Source organism: Polypterus senegalus, chromosome 13, assembly GCF_016835505.1.
Source record: "Polypterus senegalus isolate Bchr_013 chromosome 13, ASM1683550v1, whole genome shotgun sequence".
NCBI lineage: Eukaryota > Metazoa > Chordata > Cladistia > Polypteriformes > Polypteridae > Polypterus > Polypterus senegalus.
This window is the reverse complement of record NC_053166.1, coordinates 69,282,328-69,308,557: the sequence shown is the minus strand read 5'-3', so window position 1 is coordinate 69,308,557 and position 26,230 is coordinate 69,282,328. Positions and strand designations below refer to the sequence as shown.

At 34.6% G+C, this 26,230-nt stretch overlaps 1 protein-coding gene across 2 annotated transcripts in view; it reads left to right on the top strand.

Annotated features, from left to right (window-relative positions):
* LOC120543017 (forkhead box protein P2-like) overlaps positions 1 to 26,230 on the top strand; it is a 144,194-nt gene that overhangs the window by 685 nt on the left and 117,279 nt on the right. The window contains exon 3 of one of the 2 annotated variants that reach the window (XM_039775832.1): positions 17,616 to 17,897. The exons of the other annotated variant lie outside the window; for it this stretch is intronic. The gene's annotated coding sequence lies outside the window, so the exon portion shown is untranslated. The remainder of the gene's footprint in view (positions 1 to 17,615; positions 17,898 to 26,230) is intronic. 2 annotated transcript variants of the gene reach the window in all.

The window sequence follows — 26,230 nt, the reverse complement described above, 5'->3', positions numbered from 1 at the left end:
TAAACAAAATATTTAAGAATTGAACACAAAAACATTTAATCTCTATGTAGTAAAATACATCTCATTACAAAATCATAGATAACGAGATCTTGAAACCAATATTTTGTAACTACACTGTGGATAATTGACTTGCCTTTTAATGTTTAGTACAGCAGTGAAAGGGGAAGGAGTGGTGCAATGGCAGTCAGCCCACCTACCTTACTGCTCCAGAGTTCTGGACTTATAACTTGGTGTGGGAACTGTCAGACTGCACACAGATAGCACAAAGTCCAAGATATCTTTCCAAAGTACCAGCATCCCAAAGACATCTGTAATAGGTTAACTGCTGATTCTAAACTGGTCCAGTATGTATGTACATTTTGAAAGTGTGGTATCTTCTCCAAGGATGGTGCCTATCATTTGCAAGACATTATTGAGATAAGTTTTGTAGTAAGTCTGTTAGACTTAGAAGATGTTTAATAATGTTGGGAATTTTAGATTTTTTTCATAGTTTTGCTGAATGCTTTGCTAAATGTATTTTGACAATACTCTCTATTGTTGCACTGTCATCTGATCTTTTATTTATTTAGTTCTCTGAACCATATACCACCTTGTGGTAGACTGAAAGTTGATATGAACATGGAGTTTACTGAAGCCTACATTTCTACTAGGAAGATATGTTTGTCTCTGTGGTGCTAAAAGTTGTGCATTTTTTGACTACAGGCATACAAAGATGTACACTAATGACATACATAGATTTTCAGTGACATTTTGAACATTTTGATAAAAAAAACAACAACAAACAAACATGTATTATACAAAAATTCAATACTATGCTGTAATACCCCACACATGTTAATCTAATTTTTGGCAGAAATCAAAGCAAGACATGATACAGACCTAAACAACGCTTCATTTCATCACAGAATAACCAAAAATAAAAAAATAAAAAATCAATATTTAAAAAGAAAACTGTTTTTTGGGATGACTTATTTAAAATGTCACTATTGGAAACGCATGACAATAACAGGAATTAATTTGAATATTTACATTTTTTCAACAATGGGAAAAGATATACTTAAAAAATGCTGCAGTTTTGTAATTAAATATTTTAATTATCAAAAATATATGTCAAAACTACACCAAACTTCCATATTTATCAAAAATAAGCTGTAAGACTGTACATTCATTGTTTGTCCATTTAGCCTTAAAGTTTGCAAATTTTTTAAATTATCAATTTTTCCTAGAGTTATCTACATGTTTTTTTTTAATACAGATGTGACAAATACTCTGCAACTAATTTGAATTAATCTGGTCTGTAGGCAGTTGACTGGTTGATTAAAGCAATACGTATATGTCATTAATATTTGAAATTAATCACATGTTGTAGATATCCCAACCTTTGCTCTGATAACATCAGCAGTTTCTTTCAGCAATAAATGTTTAAGTATTAGTGAATTTACCTGAATCTGGTGCTGAGGACGATCAGCAATGTGGCAAGCTGAGAGATTTCTGTTAATGTGAAAGGGTAGACGATATATGCTTGATATAGCGTGAATTGTTTAATAATTTCAGTTGCCAACATAATGTAATAGTCCCTATGTACAGATACATTTTCCCAACAATCAAATTAATAAATGAATCACTCACTTAATTAATTCATCCATTAGGAAGCTTATAGTAAATAATGACCGAATGCTGTGAATTAGATTCCATTCCATATGAAGATTGATAATATACCCTGTGACCTGTGTAAGATCATTGTATGATATTATTGTCAGACATTAAACAAGATTTCTTTAAAATAATATTCCCAGTATTGGCCAGCCTAAGAATATCGTTGTCTGCATATTGATCTGGCAAAATTTTACACCAGATGCCCTTCCTGACGTAACCCTCCTCATTTATCCGGGCTTGGGACCGGCATGAAGAAACATACTGGTTTGTGCATCTCCTGTGGCTGGGTTTATATTAAATTGAGAATATTATATTATATTGAGAAAAGGATGTTAAAGATATAGCTGCCAGGCCAAAGGATAAGAGGAAGGCCTGAGAGAAGGTTTATGGATGTGGTGGGAGAGGACATGCAGGTGATGGGTGTAACAGAACAAGATGCAGAGGATAAAAAGATATGAAAGAAGATGATCCACTGTGGCAACCTCCCCAGCCAAAAGAAGAAGAAAAAAGAAGCTAGCCTAGGAATAGAAAGGGAAGATCCAGTTGAACAAATGTTTATTCTTTTTTGAATAGGCAAACAAACATGTATAGAAAGTGAAAGTGTTTAACACAGCTTATTTAGACTTTAAAAAATCCTTTTTATATGGGTCAACATGGTAAATTAAACAGGAAGCATTTCTTCACACAAAGGGTAACAGGAATCTGGAAAACTTTATGTGTCAAGTTGTTGAAGTAGAGACAAGCTTTTACAAAAAAGGTATATATAAGATATTGAGATAATGTAGCTATTAACTAATCAAAAGAGTCTTTAACACACCAGACACACACAACTAGAGTCAAGATGAATAAGACAATATAATAATATACCACACTACTTTGGCTAATCCACTGTTCCACTTATTACATCAAAAAAGTATTAAAGGCTCCTTAAAACAAGAAACACTCATACTGTAGGTAGTCAATATTTTTTAAACATTCCATAAACTGCTTACACAGACCAACCATATTTGAAATAAATGGCTGCCTCCCCATATTGTAACATGAAGACTAACTGATGTTATATAGAGCTAGTATTTCAACTTAACTTAATTACGCTGGACTAAGACCATCAATGAGCATAACATTTTTTGGTCTAAAGCTAATTTAAAACAATTATAAACTCTTAGATGTTATATGTAAAAACCAGACCAATTATATATGAGGGAAAAGTGTGACAGAATGCAATAAAGTTATATGCAAACAATAAAAGTTAGATACAGTAATTGGTAGATTTTGTGAGGCAGGAAGTTATAAGCATTAAAAAGATGCAAAGTGTACCTAAAGTCTTCAAAAAAAAAAAAAAAATCCACTGTGTAAAAAAAGCTTTAGTAATTCCAAAATGTCTCCTGGAATAAAATATAACCAGAAATGTAAATGTACCTTTTTTGTTGCTATTTATATCTATTATATAATTACCAATATTTACTGTATTACTTATATGTATTATTAAAGGTAAACAATGTCTATAAAACTTGTATATACCAGAAACAGAACAGCATGATGGAGAACCAAGGGTTTTGACTTTCAGTCAACAAATTAATTAATTTTCAAGTACAAAAAAAATTCATGCATTTGTATTCAAACCATCAAATAAACTGTTGTTCATTGGTCACTTCAAATGGCAGAATTCCTAAACGTTAAAAAATATTGTATAGACTAAAAAGGGTGATTGCGCTAAGTGAAGTAATCAAGAAGGGGATGAACTGTTTCAATTTAAAACAAAAATACCAGAAAGATATTTGATTTGAATATTATAAATAATTAAAGAAATGAATTAAAATTATGCCAGCTGCTTTTTCATTAAGTCATTGAAAGTGTCAGGTATTGATTTACCCATTTGGCTACAGCTACTATATACAGAATTACAGAGATTAAATGTTTTGCAAACTATTATGCTAAAAATAATGTCAAGGTTGCAACTTGACTTTGGCTTATAAACAATAGGTAAAGAAAAACTATCATACTGCATCAGCCTAAATGATTTGTCCTATATTATTTGTTAAGCTCTTTAATGGAAAAATTGTAATTATAATTAAAAATTTTTAAGATTTTATATTTGAATGCAAGCAGGCAGGATCGAAGGTATGACCAGGAAACTGAACGCTTACTGGTGATGGCAAAATAATATCCAGAAAAACAGGCAAGTGTCAAAAACACAGTGAAAATCTTAAATAACCAAAATACAGAGCAAGAGACACAAATCAAAAGTTGTAGTCAAGAAATGTCACCAAACAAATCCAGTCTACCACTAAAAGTGTACTAAAGCTCTATACTGTTAGCTGTATACAAATTCCAGAAGCTGTGTGCCACTATCTTTTGTCATCAAGAGCATCCAAAATCTAGATTATGACAAAAATGTTTCATTTTTAAATATAAAGAAAAAAAACTGGCATGTAAAGAACTTGAATATTATTTGAAGTAGTTTATTGAGATATCAAATCATATTATAATAAAATATTGGTTTTGTTAAAGTTTTACACAGAAAATTTAGTTGTACCTTTGACTGTACAAAATTTTAGCATCATTGTTCAGCACGACAATGAATTACTATGTCAATAGAATAATTATAAAAGCGTTTTCTAATCAGATACATCAATTAATAAAAACAATTTAATATCACCATTCCAAATTCAGAGAAAAACTATTATTATTAATCAACATTACTTTTTCTTGATATCCTGTTTTGTATACAAAGATTTGATATGGCAGGATGCTTAAAATTATTTTATGCTCCTAAGCATATATATAAGTACATTAATTTTTTTAAAAATAATAAATTACAAAATCATATTTTCTAACTGAGGTACTAGAAAAGTCATACAGTTTTTGCTAAATCAGAATATCATTACCTAGGAGAATTTACAATATGTCTCAAAAGAGATATGATATCTTTAAATAGACTACTATAGAATATTTTGTGCATTTACTTAGTAATATTTTAATATAAAAAGGTCACTACCAAATGAAAGCCTGTCACTGAATTAATTGTGTCCTGTATGATTATCCATTGATAAGCTGGAAGTATTTCAGAATTATTTATTGTATTGTAAGGACCTTTGTATATATAATAATAGACACATTAATCAGTGTATCATATCATGTGAATATAGTATAAATATAAAGTAACAAACGTATATACATTACATACATAAGGATCCTTCAATTTCAAGTTTCTAAATAATGTGATTGTGTATTTTATAAGTTATGTTTAAATATAAAAAAACAGAAACAAACAGGGTATTTAACAAATAAAATTTAAAACTTACACTTATTCAACAACTAATATTTCTTTTTTTAGGATGCAACATTCAATTACATTTTATAATCATCATCTAAGAATGAATATGTTATTGTAGTATCGTGATTTTTAATCAGGATTTGAAATAAAAGAAGAAGATGCTAATTCATCTTTATCTGCTTTTTTTTTTTATATATTCAGTCACAATATCTTCCTTTCATTACCTTTTGGTTAGCTCTATTACTAAGCCCAGATATATCTTTTACAAAGTACAATAAGTTTTTTTTTAGCTAGAAGTAATATAGATTTGACACTTTGAATAATATCTGTAAGAATGGTCTCTGTAACTACAACTCCAAAAAAAAATCTCATATTATTTGGCATTAACTTCATTAGTTTTCCTTAACAAGAGTATACAGCAACCCTTTATGGCATAGTGCAATAACCAATAGTGGATTGTGCTTCTTTTTGGGTTGGGTTTACCAACTGCTTGACGTCTGTCTACTGTACTCCCTAGGAATGTCTACTGTGTTCCTCCGCTAGTCGGTCTGCATCACTCTATATGAATTCTAGACTTTGAGATTGTCAGAGAAATGGCAGTAAAATGAAGTACCCACAAGGCTGTGTCTTTGCCTACTTTATTTGTCCATCTAGTACTGTGTGGCCAGAAAACTGTAATACAGTTTAATCAAAACTAAATGATAGTTGACATATAAAAACAAGGTGGGAGCTTGTGCCCTTTACATTATTAGGGCTGCTGCAGAGATGATCAACAATTTTTAAATTTCTGTGCAGTATTTGCACCACTAATTTAACTTGGTCTAAATATTTAACTGTCGTAATTAAGAAGGCACATGCTCAACCTTGCTTCCTCATGCAACTACTAATTGAATTTTACTTTATACTGATTTTCTACAGAGAACAGCATTTTAGTAAAATTGTGATGGTGGCTTGATTATTACAAAATAGTATACCATAATCATCGCAAAAGTTTTATTTCCTAGTATTACTATAATGGTTTATCAAAGAACTCAAAGGTAAAAAAGAGCACAGACATTTTGGGGTAAGGTTGTATATTTACCAATCATGGTGCCAAAGACTGGCAATGTATTGCATGTTGATTTGTAGATGGAAGTAAGAATTTTACTGTACCTTGTACAAACGACTTTAATAACTTATCAAACCTACATTTGGCAAATCATATCAGTTTCTACATACTGCAAGTGTAACAGTAGGTTTATATACAAAGTTATCAAAGAGTTGTATAGTTGCTTCTTAGTTTCTGATCACAAGATTTTACAGAGTTGCAATTATAGCCTATAACATTCCTGCAGTAGAACTCATACAAATCCAAAACATTTTCACAGTAGGGCTCAAGGCCGACCACATATTTCACAACTACAGTCACTTTGGATATAGAGTTTTGCTGATGTCTACTACCTAAAAGATAACACCTCTTGATTTAGAAATTACATTTATTTCCTCAAGATTTTAAACAATCAGCTTAATTAAACACTATGTATTTTATTGTGGAACATACTGTAAATTCCTATTTCATTCAATTTTTTTTTCTTTCTGTGTATATAAAGTAAATACTGAATTGAACTAAACTTTATTGCCTCTGTGGGAAGGTGTGTTGGTTTGTTTATTAGTGTAGCCAAAAGTGGGCTGATGTCCTGTTTAGGAGAGCCGCTTGCTCTCAGGAAAGTCTCTGGAGAAAATCAGATAAACAAATAAATGAACATGTTTGAATTAAATGAAGCCTTTTATGAGATACATTAACGTGATTCTAAAAATAATAGCATTCAATTTCAATGTGTGTGTGCCCCATAGCGGTGAGACCTGGCAGTTCCCTTATAAAGGAGACTGTCTAAGAAAGATTCTGTAGGTATGGTAAATATTCTATGAATTATAATACATATAAAATTTTGTCTGATACCTTTATATATGTGTGTGAGTCAAAATTATGTTAACATTTGAATGGCGGAAACAATTTATTCACAAAACATACTTCATATGTTTAAGATGATTTACAAGAATGTCTCAACCTGTCCGCCATCATGATCAACACATGTACCATATGTGGCACATAAATTGTCCACAAAAAAGTTTATAAATAGCAGTACTATTAGTCTTAACATAATTTTGGCACCCTGTGTGTATATATATATATATATATATATATATATATATATATATATATATATATATATATATATATATATATATATATATATATATATATATATATATATATATATATATATATATATATATACAGTATATATATTAGCGGTAAATCAGTCCCAACATTGACAGGCACCATGACCCAAGTCCAAAATCACATGCCTTTAATTTCTTGTTCTTTTTCCTATTCACAATACACAATGCCCACAATTCCCTCACAAGTAATCCTCAGTCCTTTTCTCTCCTTTTCTCTCTCTCTCTGTTTGTCTGTCTTTTCTTTTGCCGCCTCCAGTCCTCTCCTCGTAAGCTCTGTCCTTCACCACCCAACTCCGGCTCTCAGTATGGAGTAAAGCGGCCACTTTTATATTGCACCAGGAAGTGCTCCAGGTGCATTCCCATTAGCTTCCAGCAGCACTCCCCAGAGTGGTGGAAGTGCTGTATGGACATCTGGAACGACTCCAGGTGTTCCCGTATCTTCTTCTGGCAGTACTTCAGAGTGTGGTGGAAGTGCTGCCGTCCAAGGCTCCACAATTGTGCAGCCACCCCCTGGCGGTGGGCCCCGATGCAAACCAGGGGTTTGCCCTCTCTTGTCCTGTGGTAGGTATTGTCTCTCTCCTGGTCCTTCCATCCTCAAGGCATCCCAGCTGGGTGAAAGCCCCAGCCATCCTGCAGTATATCTATATATCTATATATATATCTATATATCTATATATATATATATATATTGTGACGGCAGCCCTTCTACATATGTTCAAGGGGAGCATCCAAGGACTCCTCAGTCCCTCCCCCGGGACGCTTGGTTGCAGCCTCCTTGGCTGACGAGGGTGCCTCAGCTTCCCACAGGGCTCCATGGGAGATGGAGTTCTCCACAGCCCTGTTGGGATCTGGGGTGGCCGTCAGGGGGTGCTGCATGGATCCCAGAGCCAGCCTGGACAACTCTACAGCCTGGCCTGGAAGTGATCTAGCACCTGGAGCATTTCCGGGTGGGTTATAAAAAATACAGTTATATATACTGCTAAAAAGAATTAAAGGAACACTTTTTAATCAGAGTATAGCATAAAGTCAATGAAACTTATGGGATATTAATCTGGTCAGTTAAGTAGCAGAGGGGGTTGTTAATCAGTTTCAGCTGCTGTGGTGTTAATGAAATTAACAACAGATGCACTAGAGGGGCAACAATGAGATGTCCCCCAAAACAGGAATGGTTTAACAGGTGGAGGCCACTGACATTTTTCCCCCCTTAATCTTTTCTGACTGTTTCTTCACTAGTTTTGCATTTGGCTACAGTCAGTGTCACTACTGGTAGCATGAGGCGATACCTGGACCCTACAGAGGTTGCACAGGTAGTCCAACTTCTCCAGGATGGCACATCAATACGTGTCATTGCCAGAAGGTTTGCTGTGTCTCCCTGCACAGTCTCAAGGGCATGGAGGAGATCCTTGGAGACAAACAGTTACTCTAGGAGAGCTGGAGAGGGCCATAGAAGGTCCATAACCCATCAGCAGGACCAGTATCTGCTCCTTTGGGCAAGAAGGAACAGGATGAGCACTGCCAGAGCCCTACAAAATGACCTCCAGCAGGCCACTGGTGTGAATGTCTCTGACCAAACAACCAGAAAGACTTCATGAGGGTGACCTAAGGGCCCCATGTCCTCTAATGGGCCCTGAGCTCACTGCCCAGAATATAGAATACCATCGCCATAGAATACCAGAATTGGCAGATGCACCACTGGTGCCCTGTGCTTTTTACAGATGAGAGCAGGTTCACCCTGAGCACATGACAGAAGTGAAAGGGTCTGGAGAAGCCATGGAGAACATTATGCTGCCTGTAACATCATTCAGCATGAGCAGTTTGGTGGTGGGTTAATGATTGTCTGGGGAGGCATATCCATGGAGGGTCACACAGACCACTACAGGCTTGACAAAAAGGCACCTTGGCTACCATTAGGTATCAGGATGAAATCTTTGGACCCATTTTCAGACCCTATGCTGGTACAGTGGCTCCTGGTGCACGACAATTCCTGGCCTCATGTGGTGAGAGTATGCAGGCAGTTCCTGGAGGATGAAGGAATTGATACCATTGACTGGCCACCACACTTTCCTGACCTAAATCCAATAGAACACCCCTGGGACATTATGTTTTGGTCCATCCAATGCCACCAGGTTGCACCTCAGACTGTCCAGGAGCTCAGTGATGCCCTGGTCCAGATCTGGGAGGAGATCCCCCACAACACCATCTGTCATCTCATTAGAAGCATGCACCGATGTTGTTAGGCATGTATACAAGAACACAGGGGCCATACAAAGTGCTGCGTACAATTTTGAGTTGCTGCAATTAAATTTTGGCAAAATGGACTAGCCTGCCACATAATTTTTTCACTCTGATTTTTGGGGCGTCTTTGAATTCAGGGCTCTGTAGGTTGATCATTTTCATTTCCATCAAACGATGTGGCATCCTTTCGTTCCTAACACATTACCCAGTCTATATCAGTATAGATATCCAGGAGGATTTCTTTTTCCCATTGAGATCTGATGTGTTTTCAGAGTGTTTCTTTAATTTTTTGAGCAGTTTATATATATATATATATATATATACAGTGTATATAGTGAAAGCCTTGGGCGTGTACCACTGCCCTAACCTAGACACAGACAGACACAGAGACACACGAACAACACACAATTTATTTCTTTTGTTGCCCTCTCAGGACAGAGTGCACAAATCACCATAATAATACAGCTCAGTACTGTACTTCTTTTTCCTTCTCATTCTTTCTCTCTCCGGCCGACACAACTCCTCCCCCGCAAGCTTTGTCCATTCCACCCAACTCTGGATCCTCAAATGGAGTAAGGCAGCCTCCTTTATAGTCCACCCGGAAGTGCTCCAGGTGCTCTTTGATCCTCTTCCGGCAACACTCCCGGGTGTAGCGGAAGTGCTGCATGGGCATCCGGAAATGCTCCAGATGCACCTGGATCCTCTTTTATATATATATATATATATATATATATATATATATATATGTAGTGCCCCTTTGTCCACTGGCGTAGAGTTTTCAGTGATGCGGTCGCCTTCTTGTCCATCTTCTCCACTGTCTCACGGAGGACGCGCATTACCTGGAAGAGTGTCTCTGCTGGCTGAAGGCAATCCTCCAGCTTGCGCAGAGCCGCAAGCAAACACACCTCGGGTGTGGCTGAAGAGCTGGCGTCCAGGGCTCCTCACTTGTCCAGGCTTCCCCCGGCGGTGGCCACGGACCCTATAGGGTTGAGCTTCCATGCTCTATATGTAAAAGCCCAACAGCCCTATTGATTTTTGATTGTTTACTTTTCTCTCTCTCTCTGACATTCTCTGTTCCTGACGCGCACTTCTTTGAAGAGGAAGATATGTTTGCATTCTTTTGTGAGAAAGAACTGTCATCTCTGTCTTGTCATGGAGCACAGTTTAAACTTTTGACTGAAGGGTGTTATTTCATGTCTACAGGGCTCTAATAATGTTAAAAAACATATTTAGAAGGTCGTACACAGGTTTTCTATGTACTAACTGCGAAAATATTAGATTTATAAATAAAGAATCCTACTTCACGGAAATTCATTTATTGCGGTAGAGTCTGGAATGGATTAACCGTGATAAACAAGGATCTACTGTATATACATATATATATATATATATATATATACAGTATATATATATATATATATATATCCATCCATCCATCCATTGTCTAACCCGCTGAATCCGAATACATATATATATATATATATATACTAGCTGTGTAAGCCCGTGCTGTAAAAAGTGCGTGATTCTGTAAACTATTAAAATCAGCAGAAAAAAAAATTGAAATGTAGAAATGTCAGGTAATTTAAAAGTAACTACTCTAGGCATCTCTCTCCTAGGAGGTTTTGTTTTGCTGATGTGCTTGCATTGCTTGTGCATTAGCAGCTAAGTGAGTTTGTCTTCCTTCGGAGGTTTCGTTTTGCCAACTTGCTTGCCTCGCTTGTGTATTAGTGGCTGGAGGAAAAGTAAAAGGGATACCATTTTGCTGATGTGCTCGCCTCCCTTCTGTATTAGCAGCTAAGCGAGTGACTCATTCTTTGGAGGTTTCATTTTGCCAACGTGCCTGCCTTGTTTGTGTATTAGCAGCTAAGATAGTTTCTGTTTCTTTGGAGGTGGAGCCCTTACCCCGGCTCCTCTTCCGGGCCGGACAGACAGACACACACACTTCCACATATAAAAGTTTATATATAAGATACACACATTGTATTTTATATATATATTAGTAATAAACAAGACTGAAACTGTCAAAGAGTTGGGGCACCCTTGGCGAACCCCATATAATTGGATGCTCTGAAGTTCTTTTCAGAAAAAGAAGGCACCTTGTGATGTGTGGGTCACAGACTTCCACATAAGAGAAGGAGGCGAGTCCATTGGTTCCTGAAAAAATCAGCTTTATTGTAGTGAAGACAGGAACATTCTCAGCATTTATTCAAACTAGAGTAAGCAGTGATATTTTCCAACATCCTGCATTAGCTCCCTTCTTCAAATTAAAAGAACAGATAGCATTCCTTGACAGGTAGGTTCAGCGGCTTAGGGTCAACGGCTGAGAAGCAGGCTTATTCTGGAGGAGAGAAGACAGAAAAGAGAGCAAGGCCAGGTCAGTGATGGATTTAAATGTTCCCTGCATCAACCATCGGGCAACAGACTTGTTGCGCAGTGAGCCTGTGCACTTGCAGTTGAATTGGTAGAGGACAACCACCCCTGCCTGTTTTAACAGAGTTTTAGCGCAGCTGGGGGTTTGCTGAGCGCTGTTTGGGGTTTGTGCCAGTGTCACAATGTGTAAGGGCAAAAATATCTTCTCAGACTTGAGTCTCATTTTACTGATCAAGATGCCTGCTCTTCTGGTCATATGTCAGTCGGGCAGGAAGGGGCAGGTCCAGATGTACAGAAACCGGAAGTAATATTGGTGAAGGAGAGCCATCAATCTTCCACTCTGCAAAGGGAGGAAAAGAGATAATGTTATCACACAGTGCCAATCCCTGGACAGGATTACCACCACCAAAGCCTTTAAAATGTCTCCTTTGCACATGCACATAATATATATATATATATATATATATATATATATATATATATATATATAGTGACAGATTGGGGCGCTGTCGTCCCCTTGAACCCTCAGATCAGATGCCAGACCCCAGATAAAAGTCCAAATAATGGATTTATTATAATAATAATGTGCATAAAGCACCCTCCTCTCCACAATACTCATAAACAAATCAATTCTCCAATAAACAATAATCAATCCTCCTCTCCCAGACGAGTTGCCACCCTGCCACCCAGCTCAGCTCGTTTGTCTGGGATTTCCCAGAGTCCTTTATAGTCCTTGACCCGGATGTGTTTCACTCCTCTCAGTCCATGTGATTGGTAACACTTCCGGGTCAGATAAAAACTCCTTTTTCATCCCAGAAGTACGTCATTTCCTCTGTCCCTGTGACCAGGACGTACTTCCGAGGTATACGGCAAATACAAGTCTCTGAGCCTCCCAGCAGTGTCCCCTTGCAGCCCCCATGGTATCCAGCAGGGCTGAGAAGGAAAACTCCAATACCCATGATGCCCTGCTGGAATTCGGGGCACCTCCATGCTGCCGGAAGGGCTCCATCTGGCGGGGTGGGGGTACTGCCCGGGATGAACGGCTGGCCATAGTTCACAATATATATGTATATATATACTGTGTATATATATATATATATATATATATATATATATATATATATATATATATATATACACAGTGGTATATAATTATGATGAAAATTAACACGGTTTACAAATGGTGTTGAGAAATAAAAACGACTTTTCAGATGCAAGATGGTGGATTTAAGGACCACTGGAAGGAAGAGGCGGGTCCAAGTGGATGGACACTGGAAGTAACATTGGTGTTAAAGCCATAAATCTTTTAATCTGCAAAGTGGCGAAGAGAAAAGACGTTAATATACAGCGCCAACCTGTTGAGCAGCAGTGAATTACCATCAATAGAGCCATCCCCTATGCGCACGTACATGCCAAAATATATATACTGTATATTTCATTACTTTTCAAATATGTGTATTTTTATAATCATGAATTACTTTTACTTTATTGCTGAATAAACTAATTTAGTTTTTTAAATTGACATTTATGATATATATGCCTTGTAATTAAATTAATTAAAGTCTTGTTATCACTTTATTATTTTCTAAAAAATAGATTCTGATAGGAGTATCACAGTATTGTTTTAATGTATACCATTTTGAGATTCTTATATTTTTTTTTGTATGCATTAAGAAGATTAAAAAATTACATTTTATGGATATAATGCAAAAATATAAAATATCATGATACACACTCAGTTTACATTACTACTTTCCAGTTAACCACTGTAATGTTTAATTAACATTAAAAAGGCAGGGTAAAATGATTTGATAATAAATAGAAAAAAATTAATCTGCACAATGCCAAGACTTCAGCAGTTCTTTAGGTCAATGATATTTTTTGATACGTCAGGAAATGTACTAGACAGGACCGATAAAAGAGAAGAAAGTGATTGAAGGTACAATTACCGACGATCATTAAATTTTATAGTTTCCATATGTGAACCGACAGGCCAATAAACAAAAATAAATGCAACCTAGGTACAGAAATTTCCTTAAGCTAACATACGATAAACACAACTGTTTTTAACATTGCGCATTTCAAACTGAGAAATTAACACAAAATACTTGGCAATACAATTCAAATAATTCATCCCTTAATATACCATACAATTCTAAGCCCACTCAATCCTGAGCAGGTTTGAGGGGTGCTGGAGCCTATCCCAGCAAGCATAGGATGCAAGGCTGGAACAATTCCCTGAACCAGGTGATAGTATATCGCAGGGTGAACACATTCACACTCATAACACACACACTAGGGTCAACTATGTGTCGGCAATCCAAAACCTCTCAACATATTTCAGAATCAAAGGAATGAACAACTACCCCAAGCTGCAATGTGTACACTACTGATATCAACCACAAGTGTGGCACCTATCGATCATAGGCCACATTTTGGGGCGCAATAGTATTCATTCATCCTGGACAAATGTTCCTTCAGGGAAGCCCACAAAAATACAGAGGAAAAAATGAAATTTTATGATTTTCTCTTTTTGCTAAAATAGTTGTTTTCTGCTAGTGTTGCCGGGTGCAGAATCTATCTGAACAGGAACCAGCTACTCATGTCAGAAGATTGGACCAATGTTACAGAAGTCACTCAAGCATGGCTATACCTGGATAATTTAGAGTTGACATTTATCATGTCTTTGAACTGTGGAAGTATATGCCAAATCCATGAAAGATTTACTCCAAGGAGTAAGTGTTGTCTGCAAAAACCTTAAAAAAATAAAAAATGAATTCTAATTATTCTTACTACAACTTAACAACCAATGTAATTTACAATTATTAAGTATATATTACAGCTAAAAAAAACATGCAACTAAAAAAATCTAATGTATTCAATATGGTGGACATGTTAAGAATGCAAAGAAGACTTTTAAATACATTATCTGTAGAAGGCATGAAAAAATAAGTCCCTCATAATTTTGCCAATTTTTCTGTCCACCAATGTTCTATCCCCACTTTTTACACTACCTGGTAAGAAGAAACTGGAGTTTAATCTTCCAGAAGCTCACTGGTTACTCAAACACACAAGAACACTGATTCATACCTAGTGACCTTACATGCACATTTTTTCAAATGTACCAAATTAAAAAGAGTACCAACTAAAAAAATAAATAACCCAGAAACACTACACTACTCAGTATTAATGATATGATTTCAAGAAATACAAGAAAGCCACTTTGGAACAAAATAAAACACTCAGAAAAGTTATATCTACTTGCTCTGTTCCTCCAAACAGAAAATAATATTTAAATAATGCAGACATGGTCAAAAGGTTTAGTTATTATTCACCAAATAACAGAGTAAGCAGGACACATGATCTAAGCGACCTGGACCATGGTATGATTTTTTGTACCAGACATGATGGTTCCAGTGTTTCAGAAACATGCCCCATTGAATATAAGGACTATAGGCTGCTGAGAATTTTGTGATAAACAAAAAATATTCAGGAGGCAACCATTCTGCATGGGAAAACACCTTGTCAATGAAAGGGGTCACAGAAAGGTCACAAATATTCGAGTTGGAGTTATTAACTACAATAATGTGCCAAAGACCATCTCTGAATACACAATTCTACAATCCCTGAAGTGGATTGACTACAACACTGGATTCTACTGTTGCCAGTGAAGAAAATTAAAATGAGGCTACAGTGGGCACATAATTACCAACAATTGGCCAAAAATTAACCATGGCCTGACAAGTCTAGATTTCTGCTGCACAATGTGGATGTTTTTGTTAGTAATCAACATAAACAGCAAAAGTACATGTATCATTTCTGCTTTGTGACAACAATATAGCCCGGCAGTTCTAGTATAATTGTATGGGGAAAGTTCTCTTCATACCTATCAGGCCTCATACTACTAACTGAATATCACATTAACACTTAAGCATTGTTGCTGACCATATGCAACCCTTTACGTCAGTGCACTCTTTTTCAAAAGGGTTAGTTCCAGCAGGATAATGCGACACATCACAAAGCAGTGGCAGTGCCCTCAGTTTACTTAATAGCATGCACCATCCCCAGATCTCAATCCAACTGAACACCTTTATAAAGAAATATAAATGGAAGATATGCAGCATAAATGTACCATAAAAAAATCTGTTGGGACTGAGTGAACTTTTTAAGTCAGCATGGGCAACAATCTTTAAGGAATGCTTCCAGGACCCTATTTAATCAATGCCTCAAAGAATTTATGCTTTTCAGGAGAAAGAAATGGCAACTTACCTGGTACTAAATAGATTAATCTAATAACGTAGCCATTGAAAGCATACTCTTTTGGTTGTAAGTTGGTTGTCACAGTTATACAGTGTATAGTATTGCTGACTCATAGCTCCCGATGACATGGTTCAATCATAGCCTAATCACTCTATGTGTGGAGTTTACATCAGTGTAAGAGCTGCTCACATCACAGTTAAGATATCAACAATCTATTTATTTCATCTCTTTAATTCAGTCTCAAGGGATACAGGGAATGGCAGACTATTGGGTTGCTAGTCAATTTCAGGACAGAATCACACACAAATACACACAGACACATATGGATATACATTTATGATCACTAATCAACTTAAACTGACTGTCTCTGGAATGAGGCATGTAAAAAATACAAATATATTGAGGAAAACTTCATAAGCAAAATGGGTAAACCTGAAACAGACAGTAACCAGTATAGTCTGATGGAGCTGTATGGTTGTAGTGCTAAAGAATATGTTATTATGGTGTTCATTAATAAAAGATATGAATAAAGGTAAATCAGATATTGATTTTAAAAAGGGATGTCTCAACACTTATTATTAAAGTTAGTACTGCTGACTCAGATTTCAAATATAAACCATGTTTTCTCACTGACAGGAAGTTATAACAAAACTTATTAATTAATAAGACACGTAATATCATAATTAAACACAGATCTGCTTAGTAGATTCAACCACATCCAACCAATTCAACTACACATTAAAAAATACTGTTAAACATACAGCAAATCTCTTTATATGAAAGGTAAAGTTCTGCAGCTTCTTCTTTCAAATGGTTTAACATATGAAAGTTGCAAATGAAATGGTTGCAAACAAGCATTTAGAACTATTTTAGCCGATGGGCAAATTTCATTTCTAACAATGCTTTGTGAACATGCATCCAGAAAAAAAACTGCCCCAAAATACAAAAATTGTGACAGCACCAGGAGATGATGTGATGTGATGGTTGTAAGATTTAGGGTTTCTGATACATGTGATAAGTGTTAAACATTCATGCATAATAAAAATCACGGAAATTGTTACTTATACAGTATATCGATTCTGGCAGTGCAGGCACTTTAATTTACTAATCAACCACTTGCTGTGGCACCACGCAGTAGGTATTCAGCAATGAAGTTCACAAGGTTTATAGGGTCATTACTATCACATGTACAACATACAGTGAAATTCTCCATTGCATATACTAATCAACATGTAACACATTGGCACTCGGTTTGGGCTTGGTCCAGGCTTATGCAAAAAAGCTGCAATCTAAATCATGAGAAATACTACTGTGACATTTGTTCGACAAACAAGTACAGAAATGGGAGCTATAGAGGAAATGTAATGTGTATCAATTTCCATTAAAATATGTATGTGTTTATATTTTTTTAAATAAACACAGTAAGTTTAAGGACCTTAACATAAATACTGTATATACGCATATATGTGTATAAAAGAATAACAGAAAGAGAAACACTATAATAAAAAATCACATATATTATAATTTTGATGACATTTAAACATTTATAAGATAAGAAAGTTGACTTAAAAAATAGATTCTCTGTTTGTTTCAGAGAAAAGAGAAACCGTTCTTTGAAGTTTCCATCTCACCACAGCGTGTGAAACCTGCTCTTCGATTTCAACAGAGAGCAACAGAGAGGGGGAGAGAGAGAGAGAAAGAGAGAGGGAGAGAAAGAAAGATAGAGAAAGACAGACAGATGAAGAACCTGGAGGTGTGGTAAGAAGGAAGATCCTGCTCTTTGGCCTTCTTGCTATAAGGACCTGGCTCTCTTCCATCATTGTTGGTTATCTCTGGGGGAAAGAAAACATTACTGGAAAGTGAAAGATTGCCTTTGGTGAGTACGTAAAGGCTGAGCTAAGTGAACTTGTTTATTGGAGAGGGTGTTATGTACGTTAATGTAACAATATATTTTGAACCAAAGGGTACTCCATACATACATCAGGCCTTCTTAATATTCATACAGGAAGAATATGCTTTGAGCTGTCTCAAGCAGCTCATTTGTCATTGCACAAGCATTGTGATTTTTCCTTGGCAACAAAAAGTGCAAGCACAGAAGCTCAATGTAATTTATACAACATAATTGGAGAATAACATTACCAACTATTTTTTGTGTATATAATAATTTCTGTTTAGAAAGCTGTATGTAATGCAAAAGGATACATATTTCTCTTGGTAAAGCTTTTAGTTAAAAAAGAGCCAAGATTTCTCAATTACTTCTCTACAAGTGCTATACCTTACATTAAATGACAGTTTGTTCAAAAATGGGTCAAGTAGCATCCTTTCAAGAAAGTCACTATAGAAATGCCTTTTATTGCTCCTTTTAAGAATATTTTGTTTTGATTATCAATGAGTACAAAGATATATGGATTTTAAAGCACTAGATATTTTTATTGTACTAATCATTTACTTTCTTGTAATCAGATGTTTTGAATACCATGACACAGAAGTTCTTTCAAACTATTCTTATGTTTGACAAACTTATCAGAACCAAAAACACACTTTACTATAATAAATGTCAATCTTTTAAATCTGATTTACAGTACCTAATGTACATTTATTTTCTGTAGAACACAGTTATCCTCTACATAAACTGTAGAGAAGGGAACCAGCTGAGGCTAACTTGCAGTACATCACATAACCTTTATTTTTAAACACCACTCCCTAATATTAGATTCATATTGTGGAACAAAAATAATATTAATAATTCTAAAATATTTCTGCTTATGGGTCACTTGATGCTTTCTCATAGTAAAGTAATGGCTAACCAATTTTTACATTCAGTTTGTTACCTACAATAACTAATGTTTCTAACTTCACCAAGGAGAAAAAACAGGCACACACACAGACTTTCCTTTTATAGCTCCATTCTATAGCAATTGGCATTTCAAATCACTCCACAAGTACATATAAACAATACTACTATTTCCATATACTTTTACTAACAGGAGCAAAATACCATAAATGACTGGGTCAGAGTCGCAAATGTTAAAAGGTATTGGCAACCTTCTGATTTAAAGTCCAGTTCTCTAGTCACTAAACCATAATGCCTTCAAAAAAAATCTGTAGCCGTTAAAAACTATTTTTGATTTGAGCAATTCATGAAATTATATGGGTCATTTTCTTAAATTACACCAAAGCTGCAGACTGCTTAGTGATAGATTCCCAGGGCAAGGAAAACAAGTAGGCCTATGCATAAGTCTTGGTTTCCAAAAAATCTAGAGCAAGCTCAGTATCAAATGAAGATGCATTTAGATATTTTATCTGTGACTGAGAAACTGACAGAAATCAGAGATTAATTAAAAACTTGCATTCAGTTTTCTAGTAACTCAAAGGCAACAAGTGAGGTTTACTCTATTATTCTTAAAAACTATTAACAAAGTAGACTACTAGGGTATGGCCTTTTGTGAGCGTTCTGAATATAAATGAATATCAAGCTTTATGTCTGCCATCCACCAAGATCAAGGAAAATTCAGAAATGTTTGACATAATGTGTGAGATTTAACTCTATTCTAATATGCTTAAAAAATGTTAACAAAGAAGACTGCCAGGGTATGGTCTTTGTGAGCATTAAGGATCTAAATGAATACCAGGCTTCATCTCTGTCATTCACCAATATCCAGACCATTTTAAAAATGAGTCATTAAATTTTTAAATGGTGCTTTGATAACTTTCTGAATGTATGGGTGAAGAAAAGGAAAGGGATGATTACAAACATTAGAATGCAAAAGCAAATCAAAAATATTTGGTAATACACACTGACTATAGTTAAGACATTACAACAAAGGCTGCTTTCTTAATCAAATGAATGGCTTCTCTGTTTACTCTTACATAGAATAAGATAATACAGTCCAAATTTCTTAATTCAGTTCACTGCAATTGGGGCTGGAATCTATCCCAGCAGCATCACAAGGCAGGAATACTGTTATAGTTTATAAATGTTCTATACATCTGTTTAGTATTTTCTTTATTAACTGGTCTGATCTGTGGTATTGGAAACATAAATGGAGAAGGTAATGCTGAGCTACAAGTGCAACACATGATTTAAGCATTGAGCAAAGTTATTGGGGTTCATCACACAATTTTGAAAGACCTACAGTATATGCATAATTTGAATTAAAGTTTGATGAAATCCTTAATGTATCCATTCATCCTCTTCACTGCAGATTTCATTTTAATAGTTTGTCAAGTGACAGAAACCTGAAATTCTGAACATGAAAGTTATAAAAGAGATCATTTGTAACTAGGCTTATTAATAAGAAGAAATGCAACATGAAGTAAAATCAATCCCTCACATATATTCTGTGCATATGCTTAGTCAGAAATAAGAAAAAGCTACCAAACAGATAATGATGGCAAATTTTTCATTATTTTATTAATTAACACAATTTACAAAGTGTCCCTAATACTGTCTGCCTATTTGAGATTTTTGTAGTTTCTGCTGCCTAAAGATCTAGAATGAAATTTTATGTGTGTTATACAGGTCATCATGGCACTCTTATTTCATCCACAGTTCCTTTAACTACTTCACATTTGAGTTTGCTATATTTTATGTTAAAGGGTGAGTGCTATAAATTTGACCTATTTTATTCCAAATGTAGCAATTTCCAAAAAAGATTATGAAAATGCAAAAATTATTCAGGTGACAAAACTATATACTATTGGTTAAGAGTACATTACAAAACTATACACTATTGCTGTGCTTTCAGTTTTCAGAAATTCATTTTTTGTAAATACAGAAAATATTAGTGTTTACTGCTCTGAAAGCCTTGTCTGACAGTATCACATATTCAAATCACTACATACAATGAAGAGTGGTTAATAGTAAATTCATTTTTGTGTGGGTGTGTGTGAGTTTTAGTTTAATAGTTAGCTTAATCATATCCTATTTAATAACGCATTTTACAGTATTTTGGAGTCTGTTCTGCATGAACAATTGAATAAAATAAGCTAAATAGATTTCTGCTGTTTTTTATTTAGTCTTAGTTGTTTTAACAAGTTCTCTTAAAGAGGCAACATCTTTTGAATGTATGTGGACCACCTTACATTACTTATAGACTTTTAAGTTTAACTTTAATTGTACTTTTAATTTTTGAGGCCACTTATCTTTTATAGAACCAATGTGCAAGTATTTCCTTACTTACAGTATAAGCCTGTTTTTCGTATAAATACGAACATTGAGAAATATTCCATCAGGAATCCACTTCATTGAATTATGAAGGAAATCCTTGTCTGATGTATTTTTGGAAATCCATGTTTAAACAAAAGTACCATTACACTGTGCAACAAATGACAACTAGTTTTGTTTCAGATAAAGAAATAAACAAAAATGTATATACTGATACACTGAGAGATATTTTAATAGTTTTTGATAATATACACCAGGCTTTTTTTCCTTACAAATTATGTTAGGGTGCTAATTTTCTGATATTGTCCATTTGCCCTTCCAAAAACATACACTTACATACATTGTGTTTTTGGGAGGATAAATTTACAAAACCTAGGTAAAGCAGTAAAGTAACAGCAAAACTGTATTAATAGTAGAAAAATCATTTTGTGGTTAAATAATATCAAATCCAAAAACTGTAGTTCAAGCAATTAGTGTAAATGTTGTAAACAGCATATTACCGTACACAGTGGCTAACATTAAAACATTACAAAGCAAATCAATGCAATATGATATTGTAGCTGTGGAAAAATACATTTACAAAACACATGGAAGGATAACACCAGTATGCAATGAGTATAATACGTAGTATGAAAATGAACTGTAGTAAATAAAACACGCAAAGGCACCTTTGAATTGATGTTACCTTGTTTGGTCAAAGTAAGTGTGAAAACTACATAATACAAAATAATCAAAGTTCATTATAAATTAACTTCATACTGTACTTAATTCTCCATTTAAACAAATCTATAGATATTTGCTTTACATGCTGTGTTTGAAAAACACATCATTGTATACTTATTAAGAAAATCTGTCTAATTCTGATTTTTTTTTACAAGTTAATTGTAAATTGAAAGCTAAATTGCTTACTGCACTCCAAAAGCTCACTTTATAAGAGCACCCTCCTAATCTGTTAAGAGACATTACACAATGTTCAGGCAATGGGGGACAAGTTACAAGCACCTCAATACTTCTTATAACTTTTACCTGATAAAACTGGATAGAGGCGCATTTCTTAATGCAATTAACTTATGTGCAAACGGTTTTAAGTGCATTAAATACCCTGACATTAGTGTGAAAGTCTAATATAATAAAACTCTGTAATAATTAAAAGGTAGGATGAAAACAATTGGTTGACTGTAAATAATAGTTAATCACTGAAAGTCAAAATTGCACATTTTGTAAATTATAGCAATTTCTTTATATGATACTGCAGACAGACAGACAGACAGACAGACAGATAGACAGATAGATAGATACTTTTTAATGCCAGGGGAAATTGCAGAATTTACGGCATACCAAAAATTAAATACAGCTATTGTTAAAATAAATACATGCATAAAATTAAATTTATTGTTAAAATGAACAGAATATATAAATAAGTAATAATTTATATAATTGTTTATTTTACTCATAACTTTTAATACAAACAATATTGCAAAAAAGTTTGAGCATCAAATTTAAAAAGTACACTTTATGCCATCCAATCAAAGGTTAACAAATCAATCCTAAATGTCTCAGTTGGTATACAATTTAAATCAAATGAAGTACATTTTAATTAAATATTTAGATTACTTCAAATTTGAAAGTTACAATATCTATTTGTCTAAGTTTGTTCCACCATTATAAAGTACTATAGTTGGTTTGAAAAACTGTAAGGGAATGTATTTATTTACCAGTAAAATAGCAATATGATCTCAAAGTGATTATTTTTACATTCAAATTGCAAGATATGATTCTTAAATGTTTCTATAAATGTGTCATGTCTCACACTGTGTTTCGATTTAAGTATACCAGAAACTGCGTATGTGATGTCCTTAAGGAGGAAGGCAGATTGGCAGACAGAAAGATGATCATTTGCGATCAGATAGTATTATTATACAGGTCTGTATTTGTAGATTAGCATCAGCATACTGCAGAATATCAGTCCCACTATTCAGAAATAGCTGTGTAATAAATGCTTATTTAAAGCTCAGCTCTGTTACCATACACACATTTTGCTTAATATACACTGTATAACATGTTTTTGCAATATAAAAATACATTTCAAAATATTATGTTGCACATAACCTTATACCTCTATTTCAACTTAATATTAACTTTTTCCTGTTAACTATTTTTTCATTTTATCATATTTTTAATTATTTCATAACTAAATTGGTTTTAAATTATACAGTTAAGGGCGGTACGGTGGCGCAGTGGTAGCGCTGCTGCCTCGCAGTTAGGAGACCTGGGTTCGCTTCCCGGGTCCTCCCTGTGTGGAGTTTGCATGTTCTCCCAGTGTCTGCGTGGGTTTCCTCCGGCGCCGGTTTCCTCCCACAATCCAAAGACATGCAGGTTAGGTGGATTGGCGATTCTAAATTGGCCCTAGTGTGTGCTTGGTGTGTTTGTGTGTGTCCTGCGGTGGGTTGGCACCCTGCCCAGGATTGGTTCCTGCCTTGTGCCCTGTGTTGGCTGGGATTGGCTCCAGCAGACCCCCGTGACCCTATTCGGATTCAGCGGGTTAGAAAATGGATGGATGGATTATACAGTTAAACTCAATTTGAAGATGAGCACATGGACAAATACCTTGAATTTATTTTTTCCATAACAGAATTGTTATGTGTAGCTTTAGCTCAGTAAAAGTTAAAATGCCATCCCTATAAAAATCATGGAATTTAAAAGGCTACTTAAATTAAGTGCGACATAAAAAGTTATGTAAGACACACTTTTCAAACTCAGAATTTAAACACAGAACAAAACAAAGATTAACTAAGAAATTATTTTCATTTAGGTAAGGAAATTACCTTTACTTTAGAAATAATTTGAGTGAAATTAGCAATTATGATTTTCTCCCAGATCCGAGGCTGACACACTACAGAATACTGAAGAATGGTATCTAAAATGTCCAGGTTCTATCTAAAAGCAGGCCTGAATATCACTGTACTATATTGAAATATGTTAGGCACTTCCTCAAAAAGTACAGAAATACAAAGTGGAAAGTTATATTTTTACTAAATGACAAACTTATTAAATAACTGAGAATGAAATGATGATCAGCTTTTGAATGTGCTACTAAAAAGTAAATATTAAAATAACGAGAATATAATTTAATTCATACATACATACATAAATAAACAATTGAATACTGAACAGAGTTTGAAAACAGACAAAGATATATAGTTGTGTTTAGTTAACCAATTACCAAACACTAAACATTACAGTTTTAAATATTTGAATCATTTTAAACCTCAAATCAACATTAATTGTATTTCTTTTATTTAAAATATAACTAAATTAAATGTGGAATTGCATGTTAACTATTTACTAATTACTATTTACAAATTATTTTTAAAGATAGCACAAGTACTCTCTGCAAATAAAAGTGATCTTAATTCTTCATCAGATAATTAGATGGAGCAGATATGGTGGGCTTAAATTACTGCCTTAGAATTTAAATTCTTTGAGTTTATCCTGAACTCAACACTAAACCAGAATGATTCTGAAGAAGATGTGACACCATCTGTTAAACCGTTAAAGCTGCTGCTTGGCTCATGTAACTGAAACAATGATCCCCAACATACCAGCAAATATACACTAAATAGCCCTTAAAAGTGCAGGATTTTGGAAAGGCCACATAAAAGTCCAAACCTACTTCACGGAGATAACTTCATCTTTGTGGTACCTAAGTGATTACCAAGTAACCTGAGAGGACTGAAAGAGATTAGCAAGAGCAATGGGAGAGGCCTACCTTAAACTGCCAAGCAACAAATAGTAATGTGAAAGATATACATGCCTATGCACATGTTTTTTTTTACTGCATGAGTTTTTCATAGAGAGGCATCATAGAGAGGCACCTGGCTTGTAGCTTTTCTTCAGTTACTCCAGTTTCCTCTCATATCTCAAGGATGTCCTAGATAGGTGAACTGGATAATTTAAATTGGCCCAGTGTGATTAGGTGTGGATAATTATGAAAGACTGCCCTGTGAGAATGACAGAATAGCACTCTTATCATGGCTAGGTCAGGCCCAGTTTTGGAAGAAATGGTTTCAGAAGATAGACAGATGGATGGATTTCATATGTTCTGGAAAATATGAGAGAAGCTTCTCTTCATATTGAATTTAAGTAAAACTGAAGGGAGTTTTACGTATTGTCTGCAAGTAAAACATACTACAGGTATATAAAATATATATAATCTACAATGAACTCCAAACATGTGATTTAAAGTATCTCTCCCAGTAGCATAATTATTTATATTCCTTTCACAGCCGTGCATACTATAGTGTTTTGCTTTGATGTGTGCCAGGTTTCAGTATCTATATGTGTAAGATAGTAATATTGAATACTGTACTGTATGTACAAAACACAACCCTGATTATGTAATGAAATATAAATTTGTAATTTCCTACCTAACATGAAATAAGCGGACATACAACAATGTCTAGACATAAAATTGATTGCCTCAATGTTAGAATTATTAAAAATAAAAACAAAAATATACATAAATCACATAAATATGATTTTTAAAGCGGTGAGAAAACAGGCTGATTACTTTCTGGTGGTGATGAGTATAACATTACTAAATATACATTATTCAGTAAAATGGGAAAAATTAAACATGTTCAGTGGAGAAATGATCATTTACATAGCAGAGAATTTTAATGTCAATATTTTATAAATGGAAGATGTCTCCAAACTTACTGGGAACACCTGGGTTTGGATACAAAGCTGGAATAAGGGTGTAAATAATTGTTTCAATTCACAACTTTAATTTCAAAAAAGCAAGTTTACATGGGCAAGCTAACATAAAACCTAAAACATGTTTTTCAGCATGATGCCACACTAGGTAAAATGGTAGATAATTTAGAATCAGGTAAATCATTGCAGCGAGGAACTAGATATAATGCAGGCTTTGACAATTGACTTGATGTTATTTGGCTGAATTGCATGTTCTCATTAAAATTATTCTAATGTTTTAACACAGAAGCAAGAGTTCATGGATTCAATTAATCCTTCTCTGATGG